General features: G+C 48.5%; 1 long non-coding RNA gene across 1 annotated transcript in view; it reads left to right on the forward strand.

Moving 5' to 3' along the window:
* Positions 1-1095: 1095 nt before the first annotated feature.
* LOC119453399 (uncharacterized) overlaps positions 1096-17259 on the forward strand; it is a 28448-nt gene continuing 12284 nt past the window's right edge. Inside the window, exons 1-2 of the long non-coding RNA XR_005192279.2 lie at positions 1096-1238; positions 3744-3852. This is a non-coding gene — a long non-coding RNA (uncharacterized LOC119453399). The remainder of the gene's footprint in view (positions 1239-3743; positions 3853-17259) is intronic.

Below are 17259 nucleotides of genomic sequence, written 5' to 3' on the forward strand. Positions count from 1 at the left end.
ATCATCTTTCACAACCACTCGATGTCTACTCCGGAGTACCTCAGGGATCGGTTCTGGCACCACTCTTGTTTTGATGTATATTAATGACATCCAGTTTGCCATTAAAAACTCAATTCAGATGCGCCTGTTTGCTGACGACTGTGTCGTGTACACAGTCGTACACAACTCAGACGACCAGATAGAACTTCACAATTCACTGCAAACAATTAACTCTTGGTGCAACACATGGGGCATGAAATTGAACACATCAAAAACACATTACATTTCTTTCACAAATAAGAAACTTCCGCTTAACTTTACATATTCGATCGGAAGCTCAATAATCAACAAAAGCGACCAGGCGAAATATCTAGGTATTAAATTCACGCCAAACCTTAACTGGGAGCCCCACAGATCGACCATCTGTCAAAAAGCCGAAGGCAAACTATTCTTTTTGAAAAGAAAACTGCGCGCAGCACAACCCCACCTCAAACTAAATGCGTACAAAACACTAATAAGGCCATGCCTAGAATACGCTGATTTAATCTGGAGCCCTCATCAAAAACGCCTTATAAATAAAATAGAACGCATACAAAAATTAGCAGTTAGGTTTGTATATTCGAATTACAAAAGGCAGTCTAGTATCTCGGGTCTGATCGCAAGGGCAAAACTAAAAGCCCTCTCGCAGAGAAGAGCAATTTCACGACTAAAATTCATCTATGAATTATACCATGGTCATTTCCAGATAACACGTTCTCATTACCTGCAAGATCCTCCAAAACGCTCAACCAGACTAAATCATTCTAAAACAATCTATTCTCCCCCAAGTCGTGTTAATGTTTACAAGCACTCCCTTTTTCCATCCGCCATTTCCCAGTGGAACAAGTTAACTAACGATATTGTGTGTTGCAATAACATCGACTCTTTTATTAACCGCATTGAGTGTATTGACTTCTCACCATGATTTTTTTTTTCATTACATTTCTGTATGACTTCTGTATGACATTCTCTGTATCGACTTTTCCCCATGATGTTTTAATCATTACATTTCTGTACCACTCCTGCACGGGCCGTGAAGGGCCTGCAGTATATTCAAATAAAAAAAATACATACCTGTTCTCTTTTCCAGGAGCTTGCGGCAAAGCACACAATAAGGAAAATGAAGTTTTCAATTGTTGTTATTGTATCAGTCATCCAAGCTGCATTTGTTGCATGTAACTATGGTACGCAACAATGTCCAGCAAGAGTCGACAGTGGTGGTAAGTGCACTTAGTCCTTTATAATCGTACAAATGTGGCGCTTTGTTACCGACTTTTATTGCGATAGCAATTATATGGACACTTCAAGCGGATTTCTGCCGTTGGCGTCACCATCGCCGCCGTGAGGTTTCGTATAAAGTCCAAGGGTGATAAAATCGTTGCCGCGCGCCGTATGTGCCTGATTTTAAAATGTGTAACCAGACCCAACCACCCAATCCTTTCTTCCCTTCCCACATTCCCCCTTTCCCCTACCTTGTTTAATCAACACAGATTTTGTCTTTCACAGCGAAGCTGTTAAGGGCTTATTCTCCGATGGTTGCGTCCGCGTGTAGAAAAAAAAACTCTCATTGGCCGTATGCTGTATGTGCGAGTGCAAGCGCGGGAGGAACGAGCATTCACGGAGACCAAACGCACGGCGGAGACCACACGCGACTTCAACGTCGCGTCAAAGGCCGTGAGGGTATGGAAGGCAGGGGGGCAGGGGCGACGCTGTGCTGCGGCACCAAATGCGTTATCTTGCAACCGGGTGCAAGGGGAACTGGCGACGCAATCACCCACAAAAAAAGGAGGAAAGCGCGAAGGCAACGCAGGAGGGAGGGGGGAGGGGCGACTTCTACTCTTCTAACAACTGCATACTTTGCGCCGGTGCGGGCTGTGGCGCGCACAGCATCCTGAAAGCGACCTCCAGACGGCTCTGACTTTTGTATGCGCTGTGCTTGCGCCGCTCAGTTTCCGTTGAAGCGATAGACCGCACGAACCTTCGCCTGCGGCTGCGGTCGCGCTTGTTTACGCCAACGTTTTGACAGTGGTTGTCTGGGGTCACCGACTGTGATGTATTCATGTTTGCCTGTGCGCGCTGACACCAAGCTTGTTAATTTAGTTAGTTAGCGAATGTGTCCAAGTTTGTGCAGCCGATAAAACTACTATCCCTACTCCGTATAGCTCTCTACTAATTTGCTATCGCAATTGATGCTCCGCCTTTCGGGCGAAAATGCGACATTTTTTGTTCCCACTTACGCTACTTCTCAGCGGTAGTGAATCACGGGCTTTAATGGCACAACGCGGGATTTCCGAAAGTCCAGAAAATAAAAAATAATGCAGAACTGACCAATGCGCTGATTAATTTTATCGCAAAAAGCTATTTTGGTTCCAGCGCCGATTTTCTTGGTGCTCGGCAGCCAGGTTCTCCACGACGCACCCTACAACCCAGTTGCAGGGCGCGTTCGTCTGTGACACCATTGAACTCTTTGGTACCTACAAGTTCTCGGAGCTAGTACATCTCAGAACTTCTATAAGGAAGGCAGTCGATCAAAGTAAGGGCTTAGGCAGAGGAGGTGAGAAAGGAACACAAAAAATGACGAACCCGTCCCCTACCGGAAAATGGGGGTAAGCGAAGCTTGTCGTGTGTTTCTTGACCAAGGCCAAGGGCATTGACCAAGGTCACCTGCCTTCCTCGGCTTATATGCGCGTTGTATGCGTTCCAATATAAGCACACAACAGTTCTTGCTGAGCTGCTGTCTGTATGAACTTGTCTGACCGAAAGGTACAACAAACGTCGCGTTGACGTTATCGAATGTTTCACTGGATCCTGACCACGGTGTAAAATATACTCCTTGCACCGTGTTGCAGACTAATGCACACGGTTTCTAACTAGTCTCTTCTTGTGCACAATCGATATACGAGGCCTGCAATGGCACTGGTGACAGCCCTCACCCAGCCAGCGTTGTGGGATGCCTGTAAGCTTGCAGGGCAATGTTCCTTCGACGTAGCAGTAATTACCTTGCGTGCAGCGTCGTGCTAACATGGTACACACAGAACAGGCTGCAAGAAGTCCAAGCGCAACGCGAAATTTTCCCATCACTGTCAATGCTTCACCTCTGATGAGAAAATGCCAAATGTTTGAAGAGAAAGCGGCATGAAAGAAAGCTCTCTGGTAATGACTACCTGTAGCGAGAAGGTGGCAGGACGGGGCAGATACGGATGAGAAAACCGCCGCTTGTTCCCCTGGTGTCAGTATTTGCAGAAATGAAGTGTCACTATGATTTAAAAGACGTGCATATCGCGTCAACAATTATGCAGTAAGCTTTTAGCCCGATTAAGATTTTAACTGAAAAGGTAGACGCAGCACAAAAAAACTAAAAAATAAACTTAGCTCAAATGATGTGGGTAACAGAACTGGGGTAATTTTACTTGCGGTGAGACTTCGGCAGCGCCCCTTCCACCTCCTGGAAAACTTCACAGGGGGCTTGGACACCGGAGTCCCTCCCCTCCCCCTCCGTAGTCGGCGCCCATGCATGTCCTACGTACCCACCATATGCGATCAGTATGGTTGACTAGATGAAATACTGGCAGCTTTCGTACAGTCACTAGAGAATACGCTTCACAAAATGAGTAGTGGAGTTATGTAAGCACATTTTAATGCATTTGACATGCAAATAGGCAACACAAGGATTGCAATCATAATTATAGGAAGAATGATCACATTTTCCTCATTTGCTTTCTTAGGAAACTGTCGCATTTTCGGCCTGACTATTCCACCTGGTACGACTGTGACGTCTCGAAACCCCTGTGTTAAAGTGACGTGCCAGAATAATGGCGACATGGTGGTATCAGGGTAAGTTTCGTGAAATAATCACGCTTTATTTCTTTCATAATGATGTTTTTACCCTAGAACAGCACCATCCGGGCAACAATGCACTTATCGAGCTATGTGCCGCGAGATCGATCTGTATGTCGCAGCACCGTCACCGCGTTATTGTGGAAACGTGGGCAGCACGCCTTGATGTTTACAAGGGAGTGCTTCATTGTGAGGTGCCTGCTTATTGCCTGCTAATGGAACCCACTGGATAGGTGCCGTGATAATGTCTCATATCCAAAACATATAGAGCGTTTCTATTAAACATGAAAGAAGTGCAAAGCGTCCTTCAACAAGGAAGTGCACTTAGTCAGAGAGTCTGCGTGTTGGCATTTTCCAACGCTATTTCTGTATTTGCATTCTGCCTACTTGGCATCACTGCTGCGGAACCCAATTCTGGTATTATTTTTCACTTGTTATAAAAGAGTTCGCTTTCCTGCCAAATAATGTTAAGGTAGAAAATAAAATATGTCGAACCTTCACAATATTTTGTGAGCAGAAATTATTTTCATTTTTAAAGGAAATATTGGTTGCCGCCTTCGATATAAGCCAACAATGCCTCACTAAAATGTGAATTTTAATATCTGCCGACAACCAATTGCTATGACGTTCTGCATCTAGGGATCGGTATGTGAGACAGGACCCCCATGTAAAAGTTGCGTCGCTTTTGTTTTGCAGCCGAGAAACAAGGTAACAAAGGTCCCACAGTTCACTTGCAAAGTCGATTAATTTATCGGTAATCGGACCATAGAAAAATCATAAAAGGGTGCCTCATGCACAGCAAAGGCTCGCCAAGAAACCAAATCAAAAATGGCATCATAAACACTCTAAACAAATATCACTCACCTTTACCCAGTAAGTAATCTACAGTTCGCTCTGTTGTTAAAGGAAACCTGAGATATGCGCCTCTTCCTTCACTGGTGCCCCACCTACAAGTGACTGCGGAAGAAATCTCACTGCGCTGGTGTGTTGAAAGAGTTAGAGCTGCGAACCACAAGCAGTCTACTAGAAATCAAGTCGATTCCACCATTGCGACAGAGAACAATTCGAGAGAAAATGTTCTGCCCGTTTGTCTTTCCGTTATCAGTGGATCACTCTGCACAATATCGCAATAACAATCCCTAATGCTTTCTTCGGGCTCCGTCTAGGCTGCACCCCCCGATTAGCACGTGACGACAAAGAATGCATCAATTCCAACTAGCACATATTCCCTCTTTCCTAAGTGGGTCGCGTATCCCTCGAGCGTGAGGTAGTGGGGTTGACCAAACAGCCAATAAATGAACGACTTGGAGTTGAGGCAAAAATTGTTTGCTGCATTGTGGTGGGAGCATGCAACACAAAAGCTTGCAGCCGGCACTTCAAGCAAGAAGATCTTATCGAAGCAAAAAGATGAAGGCTCAGGAAAGAACTGTTTTAGGTGATTACCCCCGTCACCTTCAGCCAAAAGTTCTACAAGACAGAAGCTTAGCAAGTGAAAACAAGTGAGCTCGTGCTACGGGTACGCCACAGACGCAGGCTGTCGCGTCCCCATCCCTATCGATCTTGCTGCCATCTTCAATCTCTAAGCAACCAATGGCTGAGGTAGAAGATGCTTCCATGGAGTTGTCAATTCATGTATATGAGCTGGTGGGCCAGTGCGACGGCCGGTATTGCGGAAAGAAGGCGCAGCGTGATCGGAGCGTCCAAGTGGCAGGGCTTCACAAAACTTGCTGATTGCGGAAAGAACAAAATGGAAGCGGAAAGGAAAATACCTCAAGAGTCAAATCCAGCTAATTGGACCGACAGTTGACAAATGTAAGGCGGAGATGAATGAGCTGAAAGTGGACGGCCTTGCAGATGACATTTGCCATTTAAGAAAGGTAGCCTTGCAAAGCTATCTGCTGCGTTGCTTCTGCTCGATCAGATAAGAAACTTCCGGAAGAAAAGAACTAGGCTTGGTGTGAGGAGACCACGTGTTGTTTTCAGGCACTTGTCAATCAGCACTTATGAAAATATGTGGAGCAAGGAACTCCTAAAACTGCCTAGCAGGAGCACTCTATCTGCATATATCGGTATTAAAAATGGGGCAACCGGCTTAACAAAATGCCAGAGTTTACAGGCACCCCAGTCCAGGGCGTGCTCTCTCATTGTTGATGAGATGCAGGTAAAAGGTATACTCGAGCACTACAAGCAGTAAGAATGTTCTGTTGGCCACGTATATCTTGACTCGGGATACCACATAGATATTGTTTTAGCAAACTTGCTCCTGTGTTATGATATCAGCGGATTGTCCACGTCCTCCAGAACCCCGGTCGGCTACTGTTTCACCAAGGGACTGACTGGCGCAGAACTCTGTGAGCTTGTTCCCTTCATCAAGAAGAAAGTGGGAACTTATTTGATTCACATCACAAGACTGGTTACTGACAACCAGAAAGTAAATGTGCACGCGTTCAAGCTGATTTATAGACTATGACTTATCGGATTAAACATCCCGGTGGCCCGAGTGACTCCTTTTCCTCAGCTTTCATCCGTGCCATGTCCTGAAAAATGCTTGCTCCCAGTTCTTGGCCCATGGCATTGCGCCAAACTGAGAAATATCATCTTCGCATCTCAGAGCTTTCTAAAAGTTTCAGAAGAACTTCACAGTAAGTCCAGTGCGCCACTTCACTCAGAAGCATATCTGCCCAAACATTATTGAAAAGATGAATGTCGGAAGGGCCGTGCAGCTGTTATCTCCTGCTGTAACTGCTGTCTTGGAGCTCTGAAAGAACAAGCGGGTCACACTTGCAGCGTATCGTTTCCATGTGCAGGCCCTAGTATGATATTCACGACGTACTTTTACCGTTGGTTTGCTCTTCATGACACAAGTAACACAACACACCACATTCATCAGGACTTTTCAGATGCACGGCATTATGATGATGTTGACGATGACCGGCTCGAGTGGCTTGGAGATACTGTGCCTATGTACTTGGAGGATTTGAAAAAAAATGTCACAGTTTCGCTCTAAGGGCGAAGCAATGAATGCGATAGCAACACAGCAATGTCATACGATGGAAGGTGAGCGGCTTTGGTAGCAATATAAATTGTAGTAAACATGAGCTGATTAAGTAAGCAGGTGTGCTGCGGCGTAAGTAGACCGACATGAAGAGAGACTCGATGACCACGAGAAGGCGCGTGTGAAACGGTGGTGTTGATGAGAAGCGCTTCCCGTGGGCAGCGCGTGCGAAGGGACACACCTGTAGCGCTGCACTGCCGATCCGGGCAGCATTGCATGTGTAGCGTGCGTTGGAAAATGTGGCCCGACTATTACTAACTGAATGAACAAGCGTGGTGTGAGCGCGCACAAACAAACATGAATAGATCACACTGAATGACTGCAGACAACGACTGTCAAAACGCTGGCAGCAAGCCCATACGCTGCAGCGGGCGAAGGTACGTACGGTCTATCGCTTCAACAGAAACGCAGTGACGAATGCACAGTGCATAAAGGTCAGAGCCGTGTGGAGATAAGAGACGTTGCGGTCGATCGACGAGCGCGGTTGTTGGCAGAGTAAAATTGCGCCCCCCCCCCGCTCTCTCCGGCGCTGGCTTCCCGCTTCCTTGCTTGCACGTGGGAGAGATAAGAGACTGTGATGATAAGTGGTTCTTGAGGGAAAGGGAAAGGTTGGCGCTATCTTCTGCAGCCCTTGAGGGAGCACGGCTCAGCGCCAAAAGAGACTGTGCCGACGAGCGACGAGCGCGGTTGTTGGCAGAGAAGTGCCCCCCCCCCTCCCCCCTGCTCCCTCCGGCGCTGGCTTTCCGCTTCCTTGCTTGCGCGTGGGAGATTGAGTGCGTTCGCTCTCCGTGATAGCGCGCGTCCCCGCACGCTTCCGCTGGGGCATACGGCGCGCGGCGAAGATTTATCTATACGGAACCTCACGGCGACGGCGACGGCGCCGGCGACGCCGACGGCAGAAATCCGGTTGAAGTGTCCATATAATTGCTATCGCAATAAAAGATGTAGCCTTCCGCAGAAGTTCTTGACCAAAATGACCTATGAAGCTACGTATTCAACTGTGACATGCACAAAGTACCTAATGAGTATCGAGAAGTTCTCACTCGTGCTTACGCGCAAATTAAACAGTGATCCCATACAATCGATCTTTGCGACAGTGCGGATGTCATCCGGTTGCGAAGACACCATGGATGTTTGTGCAGCCTTTGAGAACTTGAGAAAGCGTTGAAAAAAGTATTGCTGCCACAAGTGCATTTTTAACGTCGCTCACAGCGATCCTGCCGGAATTTCCACTGCACTGCTTTCAGAGACACCGGCAGATCAGGTGCCGCTGCGGTAACAAATTTCGAAAACTGTAATGACTGTTCTAGAAGGACTGAACTCCTGCCTCTGCAGTTGCCCTCCCTTCAGATTTCCGTGACACGGTGTATTGGAGGCTACATTGCTCGTTATATAACAGAGCAAATAACTCAGAAAACTGGATAAATATTTGCACTAAGCCAGCAACCAGTCAGCCACTCGTGAAATTCATTCGCGGTAAAAATTGAGGTGGTTTGCTTTAATCCTTCGCACCAGCGTCTATTTGTCTTTAACACCCTGTGGACGTTTGCTGAATATGTACTGAAGGAAAATTGTGCTCTTGAGAAACCCCTCACTAGCCTTGTAGAACGTGCAATTTCTGCTCTCTGTGGCTTCAAAATGTTAAAATGCAAAGACAGTGACGAGCCGCACAGGCTGAGACTGATGGGATTGAGTTTTTATGGTTGCTGCGACCTCTTTTTTCGAACTTCGCAGTCTCTGTGACTGACAAACACGATGTCTATAAGTACTTTGCAGCAAAGCCTCTTGCAAGGAAGTGTCTCAAGATATATATGAGCCAACAAACAGCAAATGCGATAAATGCTGCTGTCATTTCTCGTACGCACCATGCAGTACAATACTGCGCGGGCATCCTCAGAAGCGCGTCTACTGGCTTTTTCGTTAAACCGAAAGCGAGCACGCACACTGTTGGGCGGCATCGCATAACAGCAATAGTTACGGTTTTATCGCACAAATCATACAATAAGGAACAAACCACATATATATGTGTACCTCTGAGATGCGAAATCAGTCATTAAATAAATGCAGGCAGTGCGGCCAACGCGGAGAAACGCGCAGTGAGCGAAGAGCGCCCTGTTTCGGTGGTGGCGCATGGTGGTGGTACGCTGTGCTCGCGGGGGCGGCGGTGGCCCATTGTTGTAGGGCTCATCTGCCGGGCGGTGAACAGATATCGAGTAGTGTGTGCTTGAGGCGTCGTTGTGCACCATCGTTCATATCCGCCGAGAAGGTTAGCATTGTCATTGGCTCACATAGCACATCCAATCGTAGCTGATGTGCTATAATTTAATCAAATTATGGATAGTTACGTGCAACAACCAACCAAATCAATGGGATCATGAAGCATGCCATTGTGGGGGGCACCAGGATAATTGTGACCACTTGAAGTTGTTTAAAGTGCAAGTATTGTTATGTACACGAGCATTTTTGCAATTCGCCCTGGTGAAAATGCAGCCGCTGCTTGTCGTGATCGAATCGGCGACGTCACCAACGGTACAGACAAAAAAGCAACCACAGCGGACAAAGACGTTTTTATTTGCAGGGTGGCCGCTTGCTTAGTGTCGTCTTAAGGTTGTGGTGCTTTAATGAGCGTTTGCGTTTGCGTCCCCTCCCCGAGTCAGTTGTCCGGAGGACAAACGTACACGACGTATTTCTCCTATTTTTCAGAAAACGCAGAACCGTACCGTACTGCATTGCGCCGTACCTTGAATTGGCATTTATCCAGTTTGTGTCACAACTGTTGCGATGTCTAATGGTAGCCTTTCCATTATTATATAGACCCCAAACGAGGCGTGCTTTCTGGTGTCGGCTTTCTCCTCTTCCGCGCTCATTCTAAGCATTGCACATTCCACGAGGAATAATCACAAGGCTGTCATTGGCTCGTTTAGTGACGGCGTCGGTTCTACTCTTTCTCAACCTCTTCACTTTACCTCATATCAATCATTATATTCGGCACGGTACTCGCTTCGCTACTCGCGGTACGTTCTACGATGAATTTTTTCGTAACTAGGCTCACGTATTAGGCTCGAGCACAATTTCAGCAGTCCAGGGGGTATTGTGGCGGCGCGTTGGAAACGTCTAATAGACCCAAAACGGATTTCTTGGGTGACGTTTCCCCTCTGCCACGCTTCTGCCATGGATATACATGCTCTCAGCGCCCCCCGACGCGGTCTTTTAGACATCAACAGCAGCAGTGGAAAAGTCGAAGAAAGAGATGAACTTCACTTGAGCTGAAATTCGGGCTAGTTGGTTATCCCTGGCCGTCTAATACCAGCGCCCCAAAAAAGAGACGAACGTATAAAGACTTAGCGCTCTGTATATGTCTTTACGTTCGTCGCTTATTTTTCGCACGCTGGTATTTCACGAAGAAATAGGCAAACAGGGCTTCCCTTTATTACCTCATTATGCACGCAGCACCGCAATGTGAAGCTGTTTGTGCAACCCTTCTTTGACGTAGAAGTGTGGCATAAAATGAACACGCTCTTTCACTTCCCGTTTGCTACGTTCTGATTCCAATTGCCGTTTTGCGCAACTGCCGAATGGAGGTATCGTGACTTCAGAAGTAAAGATGAGACGCAGTATTTTATCGCGTGGTTTGGTTAGGCTCTCTTTTACAACATTCAACTACCTCACAGGTGGGTTGCACCACAAGCCACGCTTTGTGGTACGACTTGCGTGTTCAGGCAATATTGAACAAATAAACTGAGGTCAGTTATTTCGGTATACAGTACAAAAAATGTGGTTGATCCCTCTTATATAGGAATCGGTATAGAACACGAAAGTGAAACGTGTCTTCACAGAAGTAGTGTAATGTTTATTGCACATTGATATATAATGTCTATTGGTGTTTTGTGGCTAAAGCGCCCTTAGGCGTTGATGCACCCACGCTGACGCCTGGTGGCACGTCTCCTCCATCACGACTACCAACGTCGATGACCATGAGCAACCGTCGTGCATATGGAAGCTGCACTACGCTGCACACGCTAGCACAACGCGAAAGACGAAGCACGTAACTGACACACTAATACAACGCGCAAGACAAAGCACGTAACTGAATCGTCACCGAGTCAAATCAGCGCGTACAGCGCGTCGTAATTGCAGCCTCCGCGATCAACTTCAGAAACATTTTCAGTGCTAATTGCGGAGGCCACGCTCCGCTGTGCTGAGTACGGTGAACGCCACCTAGGTGGCGTTGGTAGTGCTTCTTGATGCCAGCGTCCCTTCGAATGCTGGCATCGAGGCGTCGTAGTGCTGAGACCACCGAAGCGTTCACTGTCGGTGCACGTTAGTGTCATAATGCAGTACTTCTCTTTTCTGCTCGTAGGCGGCGGCACCGCCCCGAGCAAGAGCGCGGGTACACGGAGGAGTGTTAGATATATAAGGCGCGTCTGTGTAGCTCTCTGCAAATGCGTTTGTGGCGCAATGGGTTAAACGCTCGGCGATCTATCGTCGCGGACCGAGAGGTCGTGGGTTCGATTTCCAAATTTTGCATGTTTGTGGAACTTTTTCTTCTGGTTTCTTTCTTTGTATTATGTTCTATGACGTATTTCCGTGACGGAAATACGTCAGTGAAGTCTTGGTGGACCCCGGCATAAAACACTTTCGTGTTAAAAATGTGGTTGATCCCTCTTATATAGGAATCGGTATAGAACACGAAAGTGAAACGTGTCTTCACAGAAGTAGTGTAATGTTTATTGCACATTGATATATAATGTCTATTGGTGTTTTGTGGCTAAAGCGCCCTTAGGCGTTGATGCACCCACGCTGACGCCTGGTGGCACGTCTCCTCCATCACGACTACCAACGTCGATGACCATGAGCAACCGTCGTGCATATGGAAGCTGCACTACGCTGCACACGCTAGCACAACGCGAAAGACGAAGCACGTAACTGACACACTAATACAACGCGCAAGACAAAGCACGTAACTGAATCGTCACCGAGTCAAATCAGCGCGTACAGCGCGTCGTAATTGCAGCCTCCGCGATCAACTTCAGAAACATTTTCAGAGCTAATTGCGGAGGCCACGCTCCGCTGTGCTGAGTACGGTGAACGCCACCTAGGTGGCGTTGGTAGTGCTTCTTGATGCCAGCGTCCCTTCGAATGCTGGCATCGAGGCGTCGTAGTGCTGAGACCACCGAAGCGTTCACTGTCGGTGCGCGTTAGTGTCATAATGCAGTACTTCTCTTTTCTGCTCGTAGGCGGCGGCACCGCCCCGAGCAAGAGCGCGGGTACACGGAGGAGTGTTAGATATATAAGGCGCGTCTGTGTAGCTCTCTGCGAATGCGTTTGTGGCGCAATGGGTTAAACGCTCGGCGATCTATCGTCGCGGACCGAGAGGTCGTGGGTTCGATATCCAAATTTTGCATGTTTGTGGAACTTTTTCTTCTGGTTTCTTTCTTTGTATTATGTTCTATGACGTATTTCCGTGACGGAAATACGTCAGTGAAGTCTTGGTGGACCCCGGCATAAAACACTTTCGTGTTAAAAACACGGAACTGGACTTTTATGACGATTCCATAAAACTTTTCTGTGCAGGCGTATGCCATGGACTTTGAAACTAAGGAAGCAGTTGTTGTCATTAGCTAATGACTGAATGTATTTCTTTGGGTCTTTTTATAAAGGACATCCGCCTAGGCAGATAATTTCTCCGTAGTGACATAATTCGAGTACATCTTCTATAGTTTTTCAACAGTCCCTGAAACGATGTGGACAAATTTTGTAAACGCGTAGTGTACAGCTACAGTGAAAAAAACCGCGCCGCAATTTAAGTGAAGCACCTCATATCTTCCCTTGCCATGCTTAGTCTCCTCAACTCTTTCGCCGAGTGGTAGGGGCGAAGCTCCGCTTTCGCTGGCTGTGCGACATGGTGTGGCGTCGTGTTGTCTACTACCGGCGCCTTGAAGTCAGCGCGTGAAGCCTCTGCAACATCTCCGCTAGCCACCTGGCCGTGATCCCAGCGAGATCAATCCAAGCAGTGTGCGTTGCCAGCGTTCTGTCGCAGCGACTTCCATCAGGAGACGCTAGGTGGCGTAGAGGAGTGCGGAGGCACTGACATCACGCTTCGCAGTTCCATGTTTTTTGGAGTGTTCCGCCCTAAACACCCAGGAAAGTTCGACTCCATTTGACTCGTGAAGTCACCCGGAATCCGTGGACACCAGTTTTGTGACCCGGGAGCCCTTATTTACACCGCCACGTCAGAAGAAGCCCTACACTACGTGGCAGTCACGCCAAGCCTACGGATAGGTAGGAGACGCTGGCAGCTGTGCCGGTGGTGCTCGACACAAAGAACGCCGACGGGCGTTCCTCTACTACGACGGAAGAGGACATGGACGTTACCGGACCTTCGACGAGCAAGACCGACGGAATCAAGCCAATGACAACTCACTGTGAAACTATTATTGAAAGAACGACCACCGAGGACCACTGGCACACCGTCCTCACTTTGCGGCAAAGAAAAGAACAAGTGAGAGAGAAGAAACAGGGACTAAGAAGACACGAAGAACGAAAACCAGAGGAAAACCCACTGCGAACCCAAAGGAAAAGGAAGGCGATCAAATACCCGCAGTTTCCGAAAGACGACTTCAAGATAGTGATTAGACCCCACCAGCGCTTACCACTACGAACAATCACCACCCCGCAGATGGCTGGGGCAGTCTCATCCGCCTGCCAACAGACCGTAACAGTTGAGCACTTTCTGTTACGGATAAAGCTGGGATCGAACATAGTTATCATATCAACCTCTGAACAAAAAATGGCAGAGCGAATTCGTCGCATAACCACGCTCACACTAAATGGTCGCAAACATGCCGTAAACGTGTACGCGGCCACTGGCGAAGAAGCCCTCATGGGAGTGGTGCACGGGATACCAGCCAGATCACCCACTGAAACGCTCATAGCCAACTTGCGGGTGAGAAGGCGAGCGGTGGAAATAATACATGCACGGGTGATGGGGGAAACGAAGAGTGCAGCGATCACCTTCTGTGGCCTGACTCTCCCGCGCTTTGTGTATTACTGCGGATGAGAACTAGCTTGCCACCCGTATAGAGCAACGGTGCAGGTGTGAAAGACCTGCTACAGCAAGGGGCACCGTACAGATGTGTGCCCCCAACCGGACACTCGCGTCTGCCGCATATGTGGTACGAGGGACCCGCTTGACGGACATATGTGCGCGCCAAAGTGTGCCTCGTGCGGGGGGAACACGTCACAGGGGACCGCAGCTGTACACAGTGACTCAGTAAGCCGAGAACACCCACCAGGCAACCAAGAAATCGCTCGCCCAGCCCAAAGGGTAGGGCGATCCGATGGTTTACATCTGAGGAAGAGGAATCGGAATTTTGCAACCAAATGAAGTCGCGATCGCCAAGCCGACACAGGACTCCGTCACCCAACGATCGAAGTAGAGTCCGAGCACGCTCCAAGACACCGCCTCCACCCCGACGAGGATCGAGCTCAACGTCCAGGCCTTCATCGACAAACAACTGCCCGAAACATCAAGCAGGCGGATCGCAGCTGCCCACTCGACCCACCACGGAACCGGCGGGACAGAAGTCGATGCCACCTACGAACATGCAGGATAGCTGGGCAAGGGTCGCGGCTCCCAAGACCACCCAATAATACAAAGTGAGGAATATCAGAGAATAATCTCAGAAAATAAGCAAATTAAATCTAGTCTTGCTGAACAACAGGCCGAACTCGCAGCACTCAAACAACATCTAGCAAGTACGACCCAAAGCCAGAACACACAAAACCAAGCAACAGAAATGCAAACGGACACGACACAATACGTTACCCCCGTGGCGCAACACTGGGAGGGACAGCTACGCAACATAGAAACCCAGCTCAAATTTCTCTTTGTGGAGATAGCAAATCTCAAGCAATATGTCGAAGACTCCATCAAAGGGGTAAAAAAAACACGGAAACGGATAAACCCTAGCCCCGGAGGCCGCCATCCCAAGGTCTTATAACGAGTGACACGGAGACAAATTTTGAGAGCTGCTCTGATGGCTAAACAAAACACACGCAGTCAAGAGAATCTCGAGTTGTGGCAATGGAACTGCCGTTGCCTGCACAACAAAGAAGCGGCACTGACACAATTCGTGGAAGCAGCGGCAATTGCACCATATCCTATGCTTGCAAGAAGCAGGCAAACCGAAACGCTCACTAAGAGGATACACACTCCACAAGAACACCGATCACACGGGGACGGCAATATTGGCTAGGAATGATCTCGAGGTGAGCGTCGCAACTATAGCGGGGATTCAAATACCACATCAAATAGCCGCGGTATGACCGGTAAAGTGAGGTCGCCCGAACCACATCGTAGAAAATGTATACAGCTCGCCACGAGACTACAAGGCGGACTTCACACCAATTATCTTACACATCATGAACACCGCGAGACGAGGAGATAGAGTAGTATTGCTAGGGGATTTCACCGCCTGGCACACGGAGTGGGGTTACAGAAGGGACACGGCCAAGGGTACCAGCCTACTGAAGGCAACTCAGACTGATGATCTGATCCTCGTCACGGAGCCTGACTCGCCGTGTCAAGAGATACGGCCCCTGACCTCACTTTCGTAAGCGATGAACGAGGAGTCACTTGGACTAACCTAGACGAGACATTGGAGAGTGACCATTACATTCTCAGTGTCTCCATTCAAACGGCAAAAATAAGACATCCGATCGGCCCCGCATGTCTGACAGGCTGAAAGAAATTTAGGAAATGCCAAACTGAGGCACCGAACTTCAACACAATACGAGATTTGACGGGGTAATTACGGGATGCGGCGGAAAAAGCCACCAGACAATTTCAAACCACACATAAAAACCCAGTGGTCGACAACCACTTTTGGGAAGCAAGAAGAAGCCTCACCAAAAGATGGAAGAAACAGCGGCACAACCGAAAGCTTAGAGAGCGCATAGCACAACTCACGGAGGCAGCGAATGCGTACTCGCAAGAGCTGTGCACTGCGAACTGGAGGAATTTCTGTGGCTCTCTCTGCGACACTCTAAGCACGAAGAAAACGTGGGCAATTCTTCGTAGTAAGCTCACCCTTGCACCCTGCAGAGAGAAAGGACGCTCGCCCTCAGGCGCATGGCTAACAACTACGCAGGCTCAGACGAGGACCTACTGAAAGAGCTCCAGAACACGTACGTGGGAGAAAGGGTGACCCCAACCACCACACCAAGTTATAAGTGACCGGCTAATCCCACCTTTGACGAAGAGACATCGTCAGCAGAAGTATACGCTGCAGCGCTGTCCTTTAAGAGGAACACGGCGCCCGGACCGGATCGTATCACAAACGCCATAATCAGAAACCTGGGCACCGAAGCTTTAGAGAAACTAACGCAGCTCTTCAACGACACGGTTTGGAAGATAGGAGGTCCATACCACCTGAATGGAAAGAAGCTGAACATACCTAAGCCGGGGAAACCAAAATCGCTACAGAACCTCCGACCAATCTTGTTAACCTCCTGCCTTGGCAAACATTTCGAAAAAGTCATCCAGACACGGCTTGGGAGATACTTAGAGGGCAACGAACTTCGACCAAATTCGATCTACGGTTTCCGACATGGGGTTTCCACGCAGGACGTCTTCCACCTACTTCGGGACGAGGTTCTCAACCCACCACCCAGAAGCATGAACAGAATCCTGCTTGCCTTGGACCTGCAGAAGGCCTTTGACAACATATCACATGACGCGATACTCACCGGCCTACAAGAGGTAGGCTGTGGGGAGAGGATCTACAGTTACGTGCACAGTTTTCTCAAAGACAGAACGGCGTCCATATGGCTGGGCCACCTACGATCCCACACGATTAACATGGCCAATAAGAGCACTCCACAAGGCGCTATACTTTCCCCACTACTTTTCAACATAAGGATAAGGAAATTGGCTCTAGCGTTGGAGGAAGACCCGGAACTTGGAGTATATATCGACGCGGACGACGTCACCCTTTGGGCGACTAAGGGGTCCTACGGGCACGTACAAGACACTCTACAAAGAGCGATCAACACAATTGACCAACACGCGAGAAGGACAGGCATGAGATGTGCACCGGAAAAATCAGAATTTATACAAATAAGACCTACAAACACCCAGCAGATACGCTCCCCCATCCTCAATCTGGAGATCAACGGAAGCCAGGTCAAACAAGTGCAGGAGGTCAGGGTGCTAGGCATGCTAATTCAGGAGACGGGCCGCGTATCGTCAACGCTAAACAAACTCAAACACACATCCAGGAGCGTATCGAGACTTATAAGAAGAATCGCCCGCTGTAAGAACGGAATGAGGGAGGACGACACGAGGA

The sequence above is a fragment of the Dermacentor silvarum genome, chromosome 5 (assembly GCF_013339745.2).
Source record: "Dermacentor silvarum isolate Dsil-2018 chromosome 5, BIME_Dsil_1.4, whole genome shotgun sequence".
Taxonomy (NCBI): domain Eukaryota; kingdom Metazoa; phylum Arthropoda; class Arachnida; order Ixodida; family Ixodidae; genus Dermacentor; species Dermacentor silvarum.